Below are 21481 nucleotides of genomic sequence, written 5' to 3'. Positions count from 1 at the left end.
CAGTGCTCGTCCATCCAGTGCCTGTGTGAGCTGGGCCTTTCCTACCACCTCACCACCCACAAACCATGCAGTGGGTTGACATCGGGGGGCTGCTGCTCCTGGCGGCGGGCACTGGTAAGCTCTTACTGTCCTCCACACAGCGGGATCCCTCCTCTGGAGGCAGTAAGAGGTGTTCCTTGCTCAACACTATGCACCATTTAGATCTAGGCAAAGTTATTCACCCTGTTCTTTCTGCTCCTTATGTACTTCTACTGACCTTTAGAACCCAACCTATCTTAACCTTGTCTGTATTTCTTTGTTTAAACATCTATCTCTGCTATTAGATCAACATTTCTTTAGACAGGTTTATGTCTTACATATTGTTGTATCAACAACACCTACTCTGTTTCCTGACACTTACGAAGAGTTCCATCAAGGCTTGTTTATTAAATGAGTAAATAAATGGATAAATGAACTAGAGGTTACAGAGAAGCAAGGAGATCTTGATGCTTCTCCTTGGAAGGTGGTTCCACAGTCACCATTTTGGTTTTTCTTTTCCGATCTTTTCCCTTTTCTTTCTATCTCTGTACTACTTTCTAGAACACTGATTTTCCTTGCTCTTCATAATTTAATTCTAAGTTTAATACTCAACTCTTCTTGAGACAGTATATAGTCAGAGTTTCATTTTAAATGCCAATTTATCCCCTTTCCTAATATTGAGGTGTCCCTCACACTGCTTTCATAGTTCTATCTAATTTGGTTCACGGCACTCCGGGAATTGATAGTCATCACTATAGTCAAGGCACACATAACTCACCTAACTGGTTAGTGGCTAGGCTGAGATTTTCAATCAACCCATCACGATACTATCTAAAAAGTTAATTTTTTCATTGTACGAAACAGTATCCCATAAGCTGAAGGAAGTAATGCCTCTTAGGAAATTGCATAAGTTCAAGCAAAACTGGGGTTATCTGCTTCATTATATAGATCATAGCAAATGCCTAATATTTCCCCTGAGATTTTAATAAGCATAACAGGGAGGCATATAAGTTTAGAGTGTGTAAGAACAACATTAATACCCACGGAAAACCATACTCCTTATTAATGTCTTTTGAGAATTCTGTCCTGCAGTTTTGTTTCAAATAACTTTGCCAATGCTAAATAATGTGCTGTTTTCTTGCTTTAGTTGCTTTCTTTGTAAAACCCAAGAAGAAGAAAATTATATGCTACAATGTCACCTCTCTTTCAGAACTCCTTAAAGAGGAAAATGTTTTCTTCCTTGTTTGCCTTTTTTTTTTTTTTAACGATTGAAACACTCTCTCTTTCTTGCTAATTGAGCCCATTCACCTGTGACAAATGCAAGCTGTGCTACAGTCAGGACAACACAAGTGTGTCGGCAGGGTCACTCACAGAATGCTCTTTGCCAGGGCAAAACTGCTGATGTTCCAGCATATTCTTAGCTGTTAAATTCTAGCAGGTGAGCATAAACAAATAGCTCCCTTTATTCAAGAAATAGAAGAAGTCGAGAGGGGAGTGGAGATGTGACAATTGCTATTTCCATCTTCTCACAAAGTCAACCAGATTCTGTACAGCAAATCCATTATAGACGATACATCTCTTCCACTGCAGACGCAGATTGACTTAAAGCTTCTTACTCATTTTTTAACTTAGTTCTCTATGCTGCTCCTTTACCTAGGCTCATCTAGAGCAAGGAAGTAAGGAGAAAAAAATCAAACAAAAATATAATCCACTACGGCTATTCATTATAATGATGCTCCCTTTCATAAATTCATTCTCCCATTCTCTATGTACCCTTTCACAGGCGCAACTTGAACTCCAAAAGCTCTTACAATTTGTGCCACTTACTTGTTCATTATTTACAATTGCGTCTTCAAAACATGATTCCTAATTCATCGGAAGTATTTGAAAGAGCTTTGTTACCTGAATAAGTGAGAAAATGGATGAAATAAATGAATGAATGAGTGAGAATCAATTTTTTCTCCCTAACTAGTCAACAAGCTCTTTGATGTTAGTTTCCAGATATTAACCTTTCCTTATATTTCTTTATAACTCAACAAACATACTTCCTTATCTTTCATTTATTAGCCATAGTTTTGAAAACAGTGCAGGTTTGAATAAAAATTTATTGGTTGTATTGTTTTCTAAAAGGTTTTATGATTTATAAAATCCTACTGAGTCACCGTATAGTCAATTGAAGATCTTTGCAAACATACTTCAACTCCATTTGAGAAGCCAGTGACACACCATTTTGTCCCTCAGAACAGTAAATGAAAAAGGTAAAATTAAACAAGAGAAACTAAAATCTATTGCATTCCTCTGACCAACAGATAGCTGGCAACTCCAGGAAAGAGCTCTTATTAATTAGGCTGCATTAATTAGATACATGGAGGAAGCCCTCATGGGGAGTAGTATGGTGTGCTGGAATACTGCTCTCACTCCTCATCCCCAACCACCCCGCTCCCATTGTGCCCTGACCTGAACTTGGCAGTACCTGACCTCCCCAAGTTCCAGGCCACGAATTTGCTCCCAGCAGAAATGATGAGGATTACGCTGGGGGCAAATGACCAGCCTGGAACAGCAAGAACTGTTCCCAGAGCTGAAGTGTTCTTATAAACAACACTGGAATTAGGTACCACATTTTTTTTAAACCCTGTTCTTGTTAAAGACATTAGTCATGAGGCTTCCTTAAGACCAACTGATGTGTTTCTAGAAGTTGAACCGTGTAACTGGTAATGTGAGAGTAAAACCATTAAAGAAAAAAGAAAAAGAGCAACTGTTGTCCATGAACTTGATCCTAGGCTGAAATCAGATCTCTGTACTAACCTTGGCATGCAAACATCAAATATTGCTGGGTGATATGCTGAAAACAGATTTGCCTTCCTTTGTGTCTATGCATGGTAAATCTGCCTTATCAGATCTTGTCTTGATTAAGCTGCTGCCATATAAATTTGTCTTTTAGATGTTTTACTCTTATCTTTCAAAGAGACTCTGTCCGTCCTCCAATTGGTTGCAAAACAGAATACAGTCCATACTGGAGACGCTTTATTAATACCTAGTTGCTACTGCTATTAACAAATTTAATGAAAGTCATGCCCTGAGTGTGTGTATATATACATTACATACATATAATAAATAAGGAAACACTTAGTTTACTAAGTAAACACTTATTTATTATAGGTATATAATATATATGTACACACACTCAGGGCATGGTCCAACCCACATACATTAACCTTCAAGTTCTAGAGCCACAGACAACTTTCCCCTTGCACATTTAATCTCTAACAATTATCTTTGTAAATATATTAATAGTCTACTTGTTTTAACTATATTAGTGATTGAACTTGCCTCTTGTTTGTTTTTAACATTAGCACTAAAGAGGTCTTATACTCAAGGAGGAAAAAAATTATTTTATTTGTTATATTGTCACTTGTATATTACTTCTTTTGTCATTCACTTAGGCAAATACCTTTGTTAAGTATTTCTTTGCTTCTGTTTGCATCCCTTTAATGTCTGTCCACTTCATTTCTACTTATTCCCCTTTGCCCCTTTCTCGTTTAGCTATTCTATAGCATCATGAAAGCATTAGACTAGATCAGAAGACATTCTAAGCCAGAATTTACCTCTACGTAATCGTGTGGCTTATTTCCTCCCTGTATCTGTTAACTACCTGCAAAATGAGGAGGTTGGACCAAATCAAAGTTGAATGTTAAATTCTGTGTGGGACTTCCCTGGTGGCACATTGGTTAAGAATCCACCTGCCAATGCAGGGGACACGGGTTCGAGCCCTGGTTTGGGAAGATCCCACATGCCACGGAGCAACTAAGCCCGTGTGCCACAACTACTGAGCCTGCGCTCTAGAGTCCGTGAGCCACAACTACTGAGCCCGTGTGCCACAACTACTGAAGTCCACACACCTAGCACCGGTGTTCCGTAACACAAGAAGCCACCGCAATGAGAAGCCCACACACCACAACGAAGACCAAAAGCAGCCAAAAATTAATTAATTAATTAATTAATTAATTTTTTAAAAAACAGTAGCAATATTGTAACAAGTTCAATAAAGACTTTAAAAAATATAAAAATAAAATAAAATAAAATTCTCTGTGTATGTGCGTTTTTCTTAGGAAGAAGAGTCATCCTTTATCAGTTTTTCACAGTATTTTTTAAACCACAGCCAGTGTACTACTTAGACTAGCCAATCAACATTCTCTTTTCTCTTATCTTCTAAAACAACCCAGACAATAAGAAAAGTCATTTTATCCAATTCAGCTTCAAAACGTGTTCATATATTCGAGAATGAAAACTCCCTATGATGTGTGTGTATTTTCCTTAGTTTGATTTTAAATTATTTTAATGCTATCAGGTAGGGAAATTCAGTAAGTATCAACAACAAAACCTATTAGAAACTATGTTTAAATAAATAAAATCTGGGTGATGTTGAGTGCCATTAACAGCCTTAAATAAAGAATGTAATACATAAAAATATATTTTAAAAATAAAAAGAAATACAGTGTCTTGAGGTGATGGAATACTATACAATAATGATGTTTCATCCAATTATTGATGACTTCAACTATACTATTATTAATGTTTGGAAAAATATGATGGTTGGACATGGTATTTATGTCAACATTTCAGAATTTAAAATATATGTTATTAAAGGCTAGCATGAGTTTGCAGATGGACATACAAAAACATACATATTTTATGGTGAAATGTGGCTTCTTCCCATAGTCTCACGGCCAGATGAAAATTATCTAGCCTGACCACCATGTAGCTTTACATGGTTAAGCAGGCCTGTCCTAAGGGACTACGGCCAGGAGGATGTTTACTGGTATTTCACAGGGTAGGACACGATGCTGCATGGATGGGAATTCTATTTTTCAACCCTGACTCTAAGCAGGAAGTGGCTGATCTTTCCAAGAGAAGTTTAAATCTCCTATGGCCACACTACACTGAACACAAATCCCTGCACAGAAAATGCATATACAGCCTGCTCACATTAGATAAACACACACACTATACTAATTCACGGCAATAACCAGTACTTTGCAGAGCATATTTCATGGAAATAAAGATGCAGTAAGCTCTACCTGGCAAATCCCAAGGAAACAACTATTAGGATTTCATGGAGAGATCAGCAGCTTGCCTTTATACGAGCAATAACCACCAGAGTGTAATGGGGGAAAAAAATAGCACACTGACAGTAGCAACAAAACCCATCCCATAAAATAGCTAGGGTTAACTAAACAAGACATATGCAAGTCCTATATCTAAGAAAAAAGACAGACAAAATTTATAAAACTTTTTCAAGGACAGAAAGGTGATTTGAAATTATCTCTGTGGAATGTAAGAAGAAATATTGCAAAGATATCTTCCCCAAATTAATCTATAAATAGAAGTAAATCCATTAAAATATAAAGTTTATTTTTAATATTACAAGTCAGTTCTAAAGTGTATGTAGACCACATGAAATCAAGTATCACGCCTCTTTCACTCTTCACCCTATATTTAGTACTTGGTATTGTTGGTAGCACATAACTAGCCTTTGACTGATAACTATAAATTGATTGAATAAATAAATGAATACAATCCAAGTAATTATAACAAGAGCCTACATACTTTTGAAAATGAATAACATTATCATATATCAGAATATTCCATGAGGTTATCCACTACCTACCATAACTGAGTAACATATTCCAGACTAGTACTCCCACCATAAACAACTATGAAAGTGGAACAAATAAATAAGGTAAATGTTTTCAGACATTGTACAAAGGATAGTGACATGTCACAATCTCTGAAAGAACGTAAAACCCCACTTATGTCCCAGCTCTCTGCCCAGGAGATAAATATACATAGAAAACAATATATAATTATCATTATAAAGCATGATTTTAAGCCATCTCAGCAAATCCCTTCTTCAACTGAAGCACCCTCTGGATGTTGCTACACTGAGATCCAGTAGACCCTTAGTAGCCAATAGTGTCTAGCGTTTAGATGGGCAAAGAATGGTCAAATGCTCCCTTTACAGAATTCAGCTTTAATGAGCTTTATCTCTATCAGGTCTTTTATGTGTTACAATTTCATAGATTAAAATACATGTGATTTCTAAGGAATGACTGAGGTTAAGCTGTAGGATTCATTTCCAGATAAACCAGCAGTTGCTCTTCCAATAAACCTCCTCAGTTGTAAATGTTGCTTTTAGTATAATGTACTTCTAAACTGTTCCAGTGCTTGCATTCCCCAACCCCTATGAGATAAAGAAGTCAAGAACACTAATACATAGCTGGTTTTCCAGGTTATAAATCTTGTGGAAAGTGAAAAGAGCCTTATTTTGTCACAAATAAGAGACCTGGAGAAATAACTATCAGGACCAGTTTACTGGTCTTGGGGACTCTGAAGGATAAGAATTACTTAAGAAAGGAGAGAATATCAATTTCAGTCTCTGAACCACCTTTTCTTTGCTTCACCTCAAATTTAAGGCATTTAGTCTAAGACTGATAGTGTTTTCATCCTGGCTATAAATGTCATTCCTGGGCCTTGCCCTCCAGGGCATTCTTCATCCTTTCCAGCCTCTGCAATACATGGAGGCAGGACCGATTACAACAGGATGCATTGTATCCATTTATTGATTAAAATCAGCTGGTGTGGCTCAGCTATGCTATTCAGAGGCACCAGGGAAACTGGAAAGGTAGTAGAAGGAAAAGCCAGGATACTTCTCCATCCCCTTCCCACTCAAACTTGGGTAATGTCTCTGGCATTAACTGCATCTCCTATGTGGCTTCAGCTCTCATCAAACAGGTCTGCAGGGGTTTAACTGGGTGACTCCAACCTTCTGACCCCTTTAATCCTGCTGCCTCCCCTAACTGCTCTACCCTAATACTGGTGGTTGTGGCTTCCTCCTACTACGCACCTAAGTTGACTCACCATCCCATCTGCCTTCTATCCCATGTTTAATGGATGCCCTGCATATATTACTACTAATTTAAACACTTGGACAGGTTTCTACTTTCCTAGATGGACTCTGACAATCATTCTACACAATACACATCAAAATGAAATTCTGGGAGTTTCCTGCGAAGCAAAAGGCTTATTTTTCATCAGCACATAGTGAGACTACCCCCTTTAGATGACGTTTGTGGGGTTTGTTCATAGTTTTCACTTCCGCTGCTATGGACTCGGCACTTGCTAAAAGGAAACTGTGCTTCTCTTATTTCTGTTCTCACCTGCAGGTTTGAACTGAGAGACCTACAAATGTTGATCCCAGGATTTCCTAGAGCCTTTGACTTTAATACTAGCTTACTTTTGTAGATGTTTTACAGCTGCTTCTACAATTCTTACTGACTCCTACAAACAGTGGACTTCAGTTGTGTTTGGCTGACCAAAATTCTTTCCCCTATAGTCTGGTAACTAAAGATAGGTTTTCTATAGTGAACTGATTCCATATGCTGAATGGAAGAACCACTCCTCTCCTGACCACAGTGGTGGTCATATTACGGGAACTGGGCCAATGGGAAAAGCCCATACTCTTGACCACAGTGATTGGGTAAGAGACTGGCAAACTTAACAAGCAGGCCAGTCAGAGCCCATACTCCTATCCCCATGCTGGACTATTATGACTGCCATAGCTATTGGAAAAGACTGCCTCTTCCAATGGATCTGCTATGGCAGACCTGAAGATGCACTGCTCAGATCCTACTATGAGGAAAACATTTGCACAAGGTCTGTGGTCAGCAAACAGCCTTGAGTTATCAGTTCTTTCAGGATCTTACCTAAGTTTTGAAACTCACCTCCACCTGAGGTTATGCACTTCCCAGGCAGCCTACATCCAGTGACTGAGCAAGGTGGGGGGTATAAAGGCTCATTCATTTTGCCTGAAAGTGGGAAACTGACAAACTATGTTTCTTAGTTCTCAGTAGGCTTGAGGCCTTATCAGGCATGAATTCTAGTCTGACGAAAAACAACATGGCAACCCACGACCCAGACCCCTTAGATCGAAAGTCTAGCTCACGACTATAGGCAGGCCATTAAGGTGAGCACAGATGGTATCTAAGATTAAGAAGAATTTAGGTTGGATATTAGAGGAGGGAGAAATAAGGACCAATTATGACCCCCCGAGACCAATGTCAGTGGCAGGGGCTGTGGTTCTTCCCCCTAAATGCTCTCCCAAATGTAGGTTTAAGAAGTAGAGCTGAGCCGGACAACAGGCAAAGTGTAGCAGACATGAAGATCCCCTCTGAGGGCAAAAATTCTGCCCGATTGTACAGTCAGTAGACATCTTCCAGCCGTCAGCCCTTTCAGGGTCTGATGCAGCTCTCTAGCCACAGAGATCCACCTTGCCGGAGGTCACACAGTTTCCAGGGCAGCATGCTTCCAGTAACGGAGTGAGGCAGAGGTATAAATGCCCGGCTATTGGGGCCTGATGTGAGACAACTCTGGAAGACAACACTCACTCCAAATTTCCTCACCAGACTGGTTGAGGCTTTGCCAGAACTGAATTTCAGCTTGACAGCTCCCTCTGCCCAATCCTGTTTCCCCCTCTTCCTCTCACAGGTGTTGATTCCTAATAAACAGCATGTACCACAAACTCCATCTTTGTATCTCCTTATGCAGAATGCAACCCGTGACTGCTGCTAAGCAAATGGGTGAGATTGTTGGACCCCTGGCCATCATCTGTCCAGCACTTCCAAGTGATAAAGTGAAACTGATACTGATGACATCATTTGAGCTCCACATTATGCCTGAATCCATGCCTAGAGCCAAACAGGCTCCTGGACTTTGTGGTTTTGGAAGCCAGCAAACTTAAATTATTATTATTGATCCTACCTGTATTGTGCATAAGCGATTTTAAATATATTTCTATCACTTACAACTAGACAGTCTTGATTGACAAAATACAAAGACTACTGAATTTATTAAAAAATAAAGATCAACTATGACTATCTATGAAAGAAACAGAATTTCATTCCACCATGGTCTGTCCCAAAAAGCTGATGTTGGGCTTAGTCTATTCTATTCCTGATTCAATTATGAGAAAACAATCATTATCACCATTTACCTCTACAAGGTACTTGGTTTTTAACCATTTCCCAGGGAACATCTGCCCAGCTTTTAAAATACTGTTTAAAAAAACATTATGGGCATAACGAATAGATGGCCTCCTACCTGGCTGTAAAGCCCAGTAGATAAGCAAGAGCAGTAAAAGCAATAAATTATACAGAAGGCTTAACATGCCTTCACAACTGACAGGCAGGTGAGTCTATTTCCAACATACTGTATAGTTTATAAGTAGCCTTGAGGGATGGTTTTTTGACACTTGATTATCTAAATACATACAGCAACCACATGAATAAAGAAAACACCCAGTGGGAGGAATCTTGAAAACAGTCATAAATGTCACTTAGAGTTTCTATTTGAAATGCCAATTTTCAAAAACGGAAGGATGGAAAATAAAGTATAATACTAAAATTTAACAACCACAAAGCACAACAGACAAACCACATTATAAACCCTAGTAGATTATTATTATTATCCTATATTTATAAGTAACAATTGTACATAGTATAGGTGAAGCAAATTGCTCAAAGTAACAATGAATAAATTATGGACCTGAAAATTGTTGTCAGTCTCTCTATCAATGGGGCCAAGAGCAATGTTATCAGGCTGGTCTCACTGCACTATTCTATGTGGCCCCTGGAGCCCAGGATATGTGACTTGTTCTCTCTGGGGTGGTACAAATGATATCCTTGCTAAGCTCAGCTATAGGGCTAGAAGCACCCTGGTCTGGAGGAAGCTGCACGGTTCACAACTGACTAGGTACCCTGGGTTTGTTTATGAAAGAGGAATAATTATAAATATCTTGCCTAAGTAAGCATTAATGAGAGAGTAAATCTGATTACACCAAATGATGTGTACAAGAATGTCCACAGAAGCTTTTTTCATAATATCCTCCAACTAGAAACAACTGAAATATCCATCAATAGGGGAATGGATACATAAGCTGTGGAAGTTCATACAGTGGAGTACTACATAGCAGTAAAAAAGAAAGAAAGAAAGAAAAGGAAGAAATGAATGAACAGGCAAAACTGACAACAGAAATCATAATAGTGGTAACTTGAGAAGGCTGAGATTTGATTGAGGAGGGTATAAGGGAAGCTTTGGGTGATGGCCATATGTTATATCTTGACCTAAGTGGTAATCACTTGGATATGTGTGTAAAATTTTCCTTGAGCTGACACTCAAGGTTATGGTACTTTATTCACTTTATTTTAAGTATGGTAAAAATCAGCCACAAAGTTTGGTTTTAAATCTGCTCTGAATCATTTGACCAAGAACACACTGACTGATGTGACATGCCAGAGTAGCACAGAGAACCTCCGGGACCATATATGTAAATATATAAACACTCTACTTAAACTCATTCATCCTGAATATGCACTGACTTTCGTATCTTTGAGATGACATGTTCTTAACAGAACATGAATTTTGAATTGTTGATTCAGTTTCAGTAACAGACTTTCAGACTTGTCTGTGTTCTGAGATTCTTCAGCTGTGTAATCAGAAACATGTATTTATAAACAAACCAGAAATAACATATAATATATACTCATTAGTAATCATATCAGCTAGTAACCCCACATAGGTTCATATCACTTTATACAACAAATGGATTATTTTAAAGTGAGGTAAAAATTCAATCTTTTTATAAATGGAAGTCAATTTGAACTCCACTTTCAAAATTTATCTTTGCTCATTTCTCCATCCAACTCAACCCCCAAACTGAAGCAATGAATTCTCTGAAACTGCTTAAATATTATGCTTCTAAATTCCTTTAATAAAACTTACTGTTTTATGAGTTTCTCCCTTTTTTTCAATCTGCTCAAAACTATTCCACTGAGTACCAAAGACAGTTTGCTTTCTTCTGTTTTGTTTTTCTCATTAGGGTGTTTGGTAGTGAGTGACTAGAAGAACAAAAAGACCAAGTAGAAATCATTCAGAGCCAGGCCCCCAACTCTGAGCCAGACACCATTTATGAGGCTTGCTAATCCCAGGCTTTACTAGAAAATGTTGATTATTAGAGGTTTAGGAGTCTGAAAGTCTTGTTAACAACCTCCCTAAGCTGACTGAGAACTTGGGAAAATTGCAATCTCTTTCTAGACTGCATTTTAAACAAACTTCTCCCTGACTGCTTTTCAGAGCTAAATCATTTCTGCGCTTGGAAAACTGAACAAACAACTTATTTCTGGCCTTGCAAAGGTCTCTTCTTTGTTTGGGTGGTTGGTGGCATTTCAGCTACCATATGTCATCCATGTTTTGGGACTGTAGAATTTCCCAGGCCATCCTTGAAAACAAGACCAGACATATTTTTGTGATGAGAAATGATGTGTTATATTGAGCCTTCTATGCCCCATGCTAGATTAAAACAAATCTGTTCAATGGCCAACAGGCACCTGAAAAGATGCCCAATATTGCTAATTATTAGAGAAATGCAAATCAAAACTACTGATACAATGAGGTATCACCTCACACCAGTCAGAATAACTATTATTAAAAAGTCTTCAAATAATAATTGCTGGAGAGAGTGTGAAGAAAAAGGAACCCTCCTACACTGCTGGTGGGAATGTAAATTGGTACAGCCACTATGGAGAACAGTATGTAGGTTCCTTAAAAAACTAAAAATAGAACTACCATATGATCCTGCAATCCCACCCCTGGGCATATATCTGGAGAAAACTCTAATTCAAAAGATACATGCACCCCAATGTTCACAGAGCACTATCTACAATAGCCAAGACATGGAAGCAACCTAAATGTCCCTCAACAGATGAATGGATAAAGATGTGGTATATATATACATACAATGGAATATTACTCAGCCAAGAAAAGAAATGAAATAATGCCATTTGCAGCAACATGGATGGATCTAAAGATCATCATATTAAGTGAAGTCAGTCAGACAAAGACAAATATCACATGATATAACTTATATGTGGAATCTAAAAAAAATGATACAAACGAACTTATTTCCAAAGCAAAAATAGAGTCACAGACACAGAAAACAAACTTGTGGTTACCATGGGATAAGGGCGGGGGAGACATAAATTAGGAGTTTGGGATTAACATAAACACACTACTATATATAAAATGGGTAAACAACAAGGACCTACTGTATAGCACAGGGAACTATACTCAGTACCTTGTAATAACCTATAATAGAAAAGAACCTGAAAAAGAACATATATATATATGTATGTATAACTGAATCACTTTGCTGCACACTTGAAACTAACACAACACTGTAAATTAACTATACTTCAATAAAGAAAAAACTATTCAAAAATTTATGATGACCTGATATGCATTAAAACTTCACTCAGAGCAATATAATTTTGACTCTCTGTTAGGGAAAGAATTGAATCTTTCATATACTTTATTCTATGTGAGGGTCAAAAAATATTATTACTTATTGACAATGAAAATAATATGTAATTATTACAATGCTAGATACATCAGAAGTGTCCAATACATTCTCATTGATTGACCGACATGTAAATGAACTGTGTGATTCTTTATATTTTACAGATTGGATAGTTCAGGAAACACATTATTCATTCAACAAAGAACTAAAAGATTAGTGCTTAAATGTCCAGCTTGATTGTTCTGTCCATCCTTCTTTGGCTTGAGAGACAGGCTATGTAACTTAGATTTAACTAATCAGCAGTTCTATACACTTGACCTTCCATAATACAAATGAAGTAGAAGCAAGATACGTACACAACAGAAATGACAAGTCAACATCGAACCCCCAAAATCTACACAAAGAAGCATTTTTAGCACTAAACTGTATGTTGTTCAAGTTTCTATACAAAGGAAAAAAAGGGGGGCCTGGTCCTGGCCCTATAGGAGATTACAGTACACTGAATTCTGGTCTCTGGAATCAAAACTATTAAAGAATAAGGTGATAGTAATATACAATGTTCAAAGGCGAATGTGCTTTGGGTTGAAGCTGAATGAATGCATGATTGAAGTGGATAGGGAGAGAGAGGTCAGGGAACTTGTTTATGTACCCTGATGTAGGGAAGAAGTTGTTGGGTTTTTTTAAATGCTGTTTTGTTTGTTTTGGCTTTGCTTATTTTGTTTTTGCCCTTTAATCTCAGTTTAGTCCTCATACTCTACCAGTTTTCAAAAAGGGATCTTCTTCCAACAAGAAAGCTCACCAATTCAATATAATTATCTGAACTTGATATAGCATCTGCAGGATATTATATTAGATAATTTTCCTTTTTAATGTCCAATTTACATAGACTGGCCAAGATCTTGGTGATTTAAGCTGTATTGATACCCTTTGGAAAAAGACTTGCCTACATGAATAACAGCTTTATTTTTGGTCACACTGCTCAGCGCCAAATTGGAAAAGTCTATAGAGAAATCTTCCCAACACTGGCTTCCTGAAATTAAGTAAATTTCATGAACTCCTAAGTGGTTATTCTAATATCTGAATAGGTAGCTACATAGACATTTCTGATTAACTCACTGACACTCCTGATTAGTATTGAATCAGTTGTTGTTCATCGGGAAAACAGAAGCCACCCTATGAATCATGGATCTAAAGGGTTTTATGAAGAATCAGGGGCTTACATTTTTCTTAGAAGAAATGGGAGAACAGAGGTCAGGGAAGCTTCCACCAAAAGTTAAGAGAGGGACTTCCCTGGTGGCTCAGTGGATAAGAATCCACCTGCCAATGCAGGGGACACTGGTTTGATCCCTGGTCCAGGAAGATCCCACATGCTGCGGAGCAACTAAGCCAGTGTGTCACAACTACTGAGCCTGAGCTCTAGAGCCCGTGAGCCACAACTACTGAGCTCATGCACCACAACTACTGAAGCCCACATGCCTAGACCCCATGCTCCACAACAAGAGAAGCCACCGCGAGAAGCCCACACACCGCAATGAAGAGTAGCCCCCGCTCGCCACAACTAGAGAAAGTCCACGCACAGCAACAAAGACCCAACGCCACCAAAAATAAATAAAATTAAATCTTTAAAAAAAAAAAAAAGTTAAGAGAGCTGCCTCTGAAAATTAGAGAGGTTGTCTCAGCCCAAAGCACTAAAACTACTGATAAAAGGTTTTGCCTAGAAGTTGCTGCAATTCTATAGTATCTCCGAGAAGGTCCTATGAACTGACTTTGAGTGAATCCACTTAGCTGGTGGTTCTCAAGAGCTGAGCTCTTAAGAATATGTCCTTTCATGGGAAAGCTCAAATCTGGGACTCCACAAGGAAGAAGATTCTGGGAAATATGGTTCCCAGCTTCTTTGCTTAAATTCAGATGCGACTTTAGACAGGAGTGCCCGATGCCCAGTGGACTGCAGATGGTACAGCACAAGTCCCCCTCAAATTATGCATCACTTTCTAAAATAATGCTCATGATAAGGTGTTACTGCCTTAAAAGGACATTCGTGTTCTATTTAAAAGGGAAGAAGATTCTGAGGAGAAAAAAAGTGTGAGAAACACAGCATATTTTAACACTGGCTTTGGAAATTAACAATGAACGATAGCATAGAAAAGGCACTTCAAAGCTGAGGAGGAAAAAACATGTTTGACTTTATTTAATCCAACACTTCCACACTTATTGGATCAAAGAGTTCGTTTTCTTTTCATGTGGCACTTCTTAACAAGGTTCCACAGTAAGCTTTTATATAAACCCTATTCCAGCAGATGTTTTCAGCATCCTTCAAGATTATTAATCTAACTACGGTTAAATGACGCACACTGACGAATGCATTTATCTCTTCTCCCTCCTGACACTCTACTGAAATCACCATATTGGGATTTTTCAAGCATAAGCCCCCAAAACTAAAGGAACTAGAAAGAAAAACATCAGAGATGACAGATTTTAACAGTTTTAAAAGATGGATAATAAATGTAAAATCAGTAACTAGGGAATATCATTTAAGATATTTAACAATTAGCATGACCTGGGCAATAGCCAATCAGAGGAGAAACCAGGAAAGTTTAGAGCTAGGTCTTGGTAGCCCCCCACTGGGCTAGACAGTAACACTTCCACTGATGGATGGTGGAGAGTCAAAAGCCCCAGTTATACAATTTGGCGCCATGAGAGGTGGGGAATACTCAGTAGGTTAGGGGTTGAAACTATTTATGAATTGACACAGAAGTATTTCGAGGGTTTAACAGTCGGTAAAGCATTCCAGGAAGAAGGCATTCTAATCAGAGAGATGAAAGTCTTAAACTCTGTATGTGTAAAATACAGTTTCAGTCTATATCACAGAGTTGCTGTGACCTGCCAAGAGGTTCTACTGACCCTAGAAGGAAATTATGTGGCAAATATGCCAGTGCTTTATAAGCTACAAAATGCTATACACATACTATTTATTATGTTAAATATGTTATTATTTCTCCTACAACTGCCAGCATGGTGCTTGCTTCCTAAAATTAAGAAATTACTAGAAAACTTTAGACCCTTTTTCCCGTTTTACCCCAAAGAACTGTTTCATGCTCACAAACAAGAATGAAAAAATATATTTACAGCAAGAACATATGCTCTAAGTGATTCTTCAAATGTATTCTCAGTAAACAAAGCTAATCTTTCTTGAACTAGCACGGCAACCTTAACACCTCCAGGATTTCTATCAGAATAAACTCTTATCTTCTGGAAACACCTTTCCTCAAATATTAGTAGCCAGATGCTCCTCTGCCATGACCCTTCCCACATGCACACACACAAGCCACACACACGCCTGCCATCTTTGCCTCTCCTGACCCTTTCAATAAACGTGTGCTGGCTCATTCTTCAACAAACTCATGCCCCAGCGACTTTGAAGGGCTGTCCTCAAGCTAAAGATTATTTTGAAGGGGCAAGGAGGGAAATCTTTGTTTTTGTTGCTTTGCTCCTGAGCTTTTTTTCTTTTACAAAACACCCCATTTTACCCAGGATTCTTGACTTTACTCTGAAAAATTACAGTAAAAATTAAAGATTGTTAAGGTTGAATACTTGACATTTTCTTGGTAATAATTCACAATAATTTAAAGACATTATTAGATTTTCTAGCTGCTTGTAGAAGGACAACTAAGGTGAAAGTTTAAGTGGGCTGCTGGTTGAAAGTGAAATCAGTTTACCATCCTCTGCATTCACGTATTAATTTAATCTCAATAATTCTGCTAACACTAGACAAAATGCTTTCTCTCTTTTGTTTTTTTGTTTTTATCATTTACATTTTATCACTAATTTTTGGCCACACTGACCTCTCACCATCCTGCCATCTTACAGCGCTTCCTATCGGTATCACACATTTTACCTTATAACTAAAGATGACACTGAATTATTGCCTATGCTTTCATCTTCATGGACCAGTTCTCCCATGAGATTTTTTTTTTTCAACTTTATTACAAGGGATTGGCTAGTACAATGGTGAGGGCTGGCTAAGCAAGTCCAAAGTGCATAAGACAGGCAGTCAGGAAGGGAAGATGACACTCAGGGGGGGAACTCCACAGGCACAAACTGAAGCTCTCTGTTCACAGGTGGTGGTCAGGAAGGAAGATCCAGAAGGAAGGGAGCAATTACAGAGCCAGAAGCTATGTGGAGTCCTGGCTTTAGGGAAATCCTAGGTCCTCTTTTAAAGGCTTTCACTCAGATTAATTTAGGCCCACCCCAGGTATTCTTCCTTTTCATTAATTTAAATTCTAATGATTAGGGACCTTAACCACATCTGCAAAATCCCTTCACAGCAGCACCCAGATTAGGGTTTTAATGACTTAGAAGTCATGCATATGCTACAAAATGACCACTGTCTTTGTATTCTCATGAGAGGATATCTTTTGCAAACTGCCCTACCCAGACAGATACGAGATAGAGAATCCTGGGGACTGTAGTTCAGTCAAGCCAAATTAACATCAAAAAGCCATCACACTGAACATGTGGTATGTAGGACATAATTGACACGATTGCTGCTCTTAAAGAAGAAATCAAGGCTTATGTAAATATAATAATTTCCTAGCTTCCCAAATGCCTGCCTCTGTGCTATATACATAAACAGATACACAATAAACACTTAAAGAAATAATTGGTGGTCTTGGCTAATTTCTACTCAATTTGATTATAATTGATTTGAGCACTCAACAGGTTTGATGAGTACATTGTTTTGTCTGCATAAAATGATCTGATGGGAAGCAAGAACTGAATTAATAGCAACATTGTTTTTCTCACCTCTTTTTCTATTAAATACACACTAAATGGTTCTTTATGAAAGCAGCATAAAAAATACTCTTATTTTAATTTAGTATGTTTAACGGAAGCAGGCTATTTCAAATTCATAGTATAAGCCATCAATAAGAATTATCAAAATAACTGAAAAAATAGTATAACCCATCCTTTGAAGTCAATGGTATAATTCATCCATTCATTCAATAAATATTTATCAAGTGCCTTCTGTGTGCTATCATGGTTCCATGTGCTGGAGATACAGTTGAGGAAAAAACAAAGTTTCTGCACATATAGAGGATACACATGTGGGAGGTGACAAAAGAAACATGTGAACAGTTTAATACATGTGAACAGTTCAACATACAAAAATATCAATTAATATGGGCAGATTCAATAACTCTGGGCCCAAAATTTTTCATGGCCCTCATTTTAAAAAATAAAATAAAACACACAAAACCGATCAATACGAAATTGGATATACACTGCCTGTGCACACCACCAAAGATGACCTGGGTTAGAGATTTTGAACATTTCACATAGCATAGCATGGAGGGTGCTTCTTAATAAGGGTAAACAAAAGCTTCCAAGGACTTGCCCTAAAATAATTCTCCAAGTTCCGGTAATGGTGAGAGCACATGTATCTAGTAAGAAATCTATACCTTTCAATGTTATACATACCCAAAACTCTCATTTCTATCATCTTTAAAAGGCAAATCTTCTCTGATTTCACATTAGTAACACAGAAAAATTGGAGGTACTTTAAATTTCATGGCAATATCCATAAATACTGAAATTCTGGTATCTCACTGGATTCGAGTGAGGATTAAACTGATGCCATTGAAGAAATATGTCTTCCCTGTACTAAAAATGAAAATTCAAATTTTTTCATAATGAGTTTACACAAGCTGAGTAACACTAATAAGTTCTTTTTCTTTCTTTTCAAAAATATGCTTATTAAAAGAAGAAATAACTACCTTTCCTTAAAACAGTAGAATGAACTTTTATATACAATGAATAATACTTATTACTTGGAATAAAGGAAACCTTAATACTATTATAAACAAATTAAAAAATTAGATGCCCATTAATACTTATTTAGAATGGAAAAATAAATAATAAATCTTACAAAGCTGACACTCAAAAAATCACAAAATTCACGAAAATGCCATAATCTTTTTGTTAATTAACTTCCTAACACATTCTACAATTCATTCTTTCTTTATCTATTTTTTTATTTATTTTTGGCTGCCTTGGGTCTTCATTGCTGCACGCAGGCTTTCTCTAGCTGCGGCGAGCAGGGGCTACTCTTCCTTGCGGTGCGCAGGCTTCTCATGGCAGTGGCTCCTCTTGTTGTGGAGCACGGGCTCTAGGCACGTGGGCTTCAGTAGCTGTGGGACGCAGGCTCAGTAGTTGTGGTTCACAGGCTCTAGAGCGCAAGCTCAGTAGTTGTGGCACATGGGCTTAGTTGCTCTGTGGCATGTGGGATCTTCCCGGACCAGAGCTCGAACACGCGACCCCTGCATTGGCAGGCGGATTCTTAACCACTGCACCACCAGGGAAGTCCCTCTACAATTCATTCTTTACTATATTTTTTGACTACATACTCTCACAACTACGAAAATTATTTTGTATTATTTGGCCATGTTTTCTATACGAAAAAAGTTTTAATTCAGGTTTTCCTCTGACATGGTTGATCAAAATTTGTGGATTTTTTTTCACTATTATCGGTTATCTAGTAATGTTTATTTCAACTTCACAACTCATTATTGGTAATGTCATGTAAATTTCTGTAGCATATTATAAGTTTCTTGCTGAAACACAGAAAATATAATAAGTCTATTTTACATAACTCCCATCAAAAAAGAAGACAGACTTTTCATTATGTAATTGTTATATGATGTATTATCAAGTATATTCCTGATAAGACAGCATTTCTATTTTAATTAGGCATCCATGGGAACTGCACCCTCCAATTACAATTTTATAATCTGGTGATTAAAATACTTTTCCATAAATTAGCTTCTGGTGCTTTATATTTCAAACATTGTTTCTTCCCGACTACCCTCGTAATTCCTGTTTCAAGCACTGTGAGACACACTCATATTAACCCTGCTCCTCCATTCCACGAATGTCAATTGTATGCCCAACTCAACTTCCCCTTAGCTGGACCCCAACAATGCCTGCAGCCACTCTAATGTCACTTGTCAGAGAGGAAAATGAGATATATGATGATGGTTAAAAAAAAAACTTTATTTTATAATTTTTACAAAAATATAGGGCCAAGCAAGAGGCCCAGAGTAATGAGGGCTAAGGTTAGTAAGGCAATTTGGCAGAGAATGTACTGTTATTTTTTTGTAATTTTTGTTGATTTATGCTGTCATATCCCAGGTTTCTTCCCTAATTACACTGGTCTTATTGATCTTTGTCTGTGACAGAACTGCTAATGGTGTAGAGCTGGTTCTTGTATTGCTACAGACTTTACACACCACGGGACACAATCTGGGTCAAGTCAGTCTCAAATCCAGGACCTTCATTTTATTAGTACCTTTGAGTAGACTAATATATTTGAAATATTAAGTCATGTTTTTCTTCCATTTTGGTCCCCCGCCCCATCTTCCTCCACAATGACTAAGTAGAGGGATATGGCAGAGCTAAGTGAAAAACAAAGTCTCTCCCCAGCTCTGTTTTCCAAAAGCCTAAGGTCCTGACGGGAGCTGGTGAATTAAGAAGACTATTCCTAATCTCAAAACTCAGAGAAACAATAATAGACAAGAATTCTGCCTCTGGTCACTAGACAGAAAACATTCCTCCATTAAAGAAAGAAAAGAGAGTTGGAGGGGACGTGATGAGAGTGTAGGGATCAGACACGGAAGTGGAAGGGGCGAGGAAAAGTGACATGAGCCTTGATTTCTGGGCCCTGTGTCCTGTTCTAGACAAATCTCTGGAGAGTCACCAAGATCCCAGAGAAGAGAAGATGCACAGAGACTCTGGGAAGATGTGTGTCAGCATGGTGGTGAGTTCAGTGCCTACACAGCATGGGATCCCATATGCCCACACAGACCACTGAAGGGGCCAACTGGACAGGAAAGAGAGATGTGTCAGACATGACCTGTGTGGACTAAGGACTAGGTAGGAAGATGGACATCGATGCAGATATTTGTGAGGACAAATGACATGAAGAGCCTACTCTCCTAAGAGAGAGTAGAGGGGATTCTTTTTTAATCCTTCCAGTTTTATTGAGATATAATAGACATACAGCACTATATAAGTTTAAGGTATACAGCATAATGATTTGACTGACAAACATCGTGAAATTATTATCACAATAAGTTTAGAAAACATCCATTATCTCATATATCTATATATGAGATACAAAATAAGCAAAAAAGGAAACAAATTTCCTTGTGATGAGAACTCTTAGGATTTACTCTTAACTTTCATGTACAACATACATCAGTGTTAATTATATCAATCATGTTGTACATTACATCCCTAGTACTTATTTATCTTATAACTGGAAGTTTGTACCTTTTGATCACCTTCATCCAATTCCCCCTCCCCCGGCCCCCTCCTTCTGGGCTATGAGTTTGTTTCTTTGTTTAGGTTTTTTTGAAGTATAATTGACCTACAAGCACAATGTTAATTCCTGGTATACAACATAGTGATTCAATATTTCTATACATTACAAAATGATCACAATAACTCATCTGTCATCATATAAAGATATTACATTATTATTGACTGTATTCCCCTGTACAGTACTGTATGCTGTACATTTCATACCCATGACTCATTTATTTTGTAACTGGAAGTCTGTACCTTTTAATCTCCCTCACCTATTTCTCTAATTTCTTCCACCCTGCCAGACTGGCAGACTACAAATAGATATCAAATCAAGATATAAAATATATAAGAATTATAAATAGAATTATAAAAGAATTATAGATAGAATTAAGAATTAAAATAAGAAAAACAACAACAAAAATTATACATGTGCACACACACAAATATATCTTGCTTACCTGAACTGTGCCCTGAAGAGCAAGCATATCTTCTACATCTGGTTATCAGAGGTGTAGAAGGTGGAATGAATGCCATTCCACTGCAGGCATTCAAAAAATGGCTTTCCCTAAGAAAAATCAAAGAGTTTATTAGTGAAACAAAAATCTCAAAATTCTCAAGGGAATTCTAGGTAACTTTCAGTAATTCAGACAAGTTTCTTTCATGAGGAGAGACATTAATATTAACACATTC

At 37.7% G+C, this 21481-nt stretch overlaps 1 long non-coding RNA gene across 4 annotated transcripts in view; it reads right to left on the bottom strand.

The window, feature by feature from the left end:
• Positions 1 to 21481, bottom strand: part of LOC309630062 — a 415145-nt gene that overhangs the window by 389201 nt on the left and 4463 nt on the right. For 3 of the 4 annotated variants that reach the window (XR_014245395.1, XR_014245396.1, XR_014245397.1), the window contains exon 2: positions 21250 to 21356. This is a non-coding gene — a long non-coding RNA (uncharacterized lncRNA). Of the gene's footprint in view, positions 1 to 1257; positions 1921 to 21249; positions 21357 to 21481 lie in introns of those variants that run through there. The other variant, XR_014245398.1, reaches the window with a different exon arrangement.

Source organism: Balaenoptera borealis, assembly GCF_965194805.1.
Source record: "Balaenoptera borealis genome assembly, chromosome: 5".
Taxonomy (NCBI): Eukaryota; Metazoa; Chordata; class Mammalia; order Artiodactyla; family Balaenopteridae; genus Balaenoptera; species Balaenoptera borealis.
This window is presented reverse-complemented; position numbering and strand designations above follow the sequence as displayed.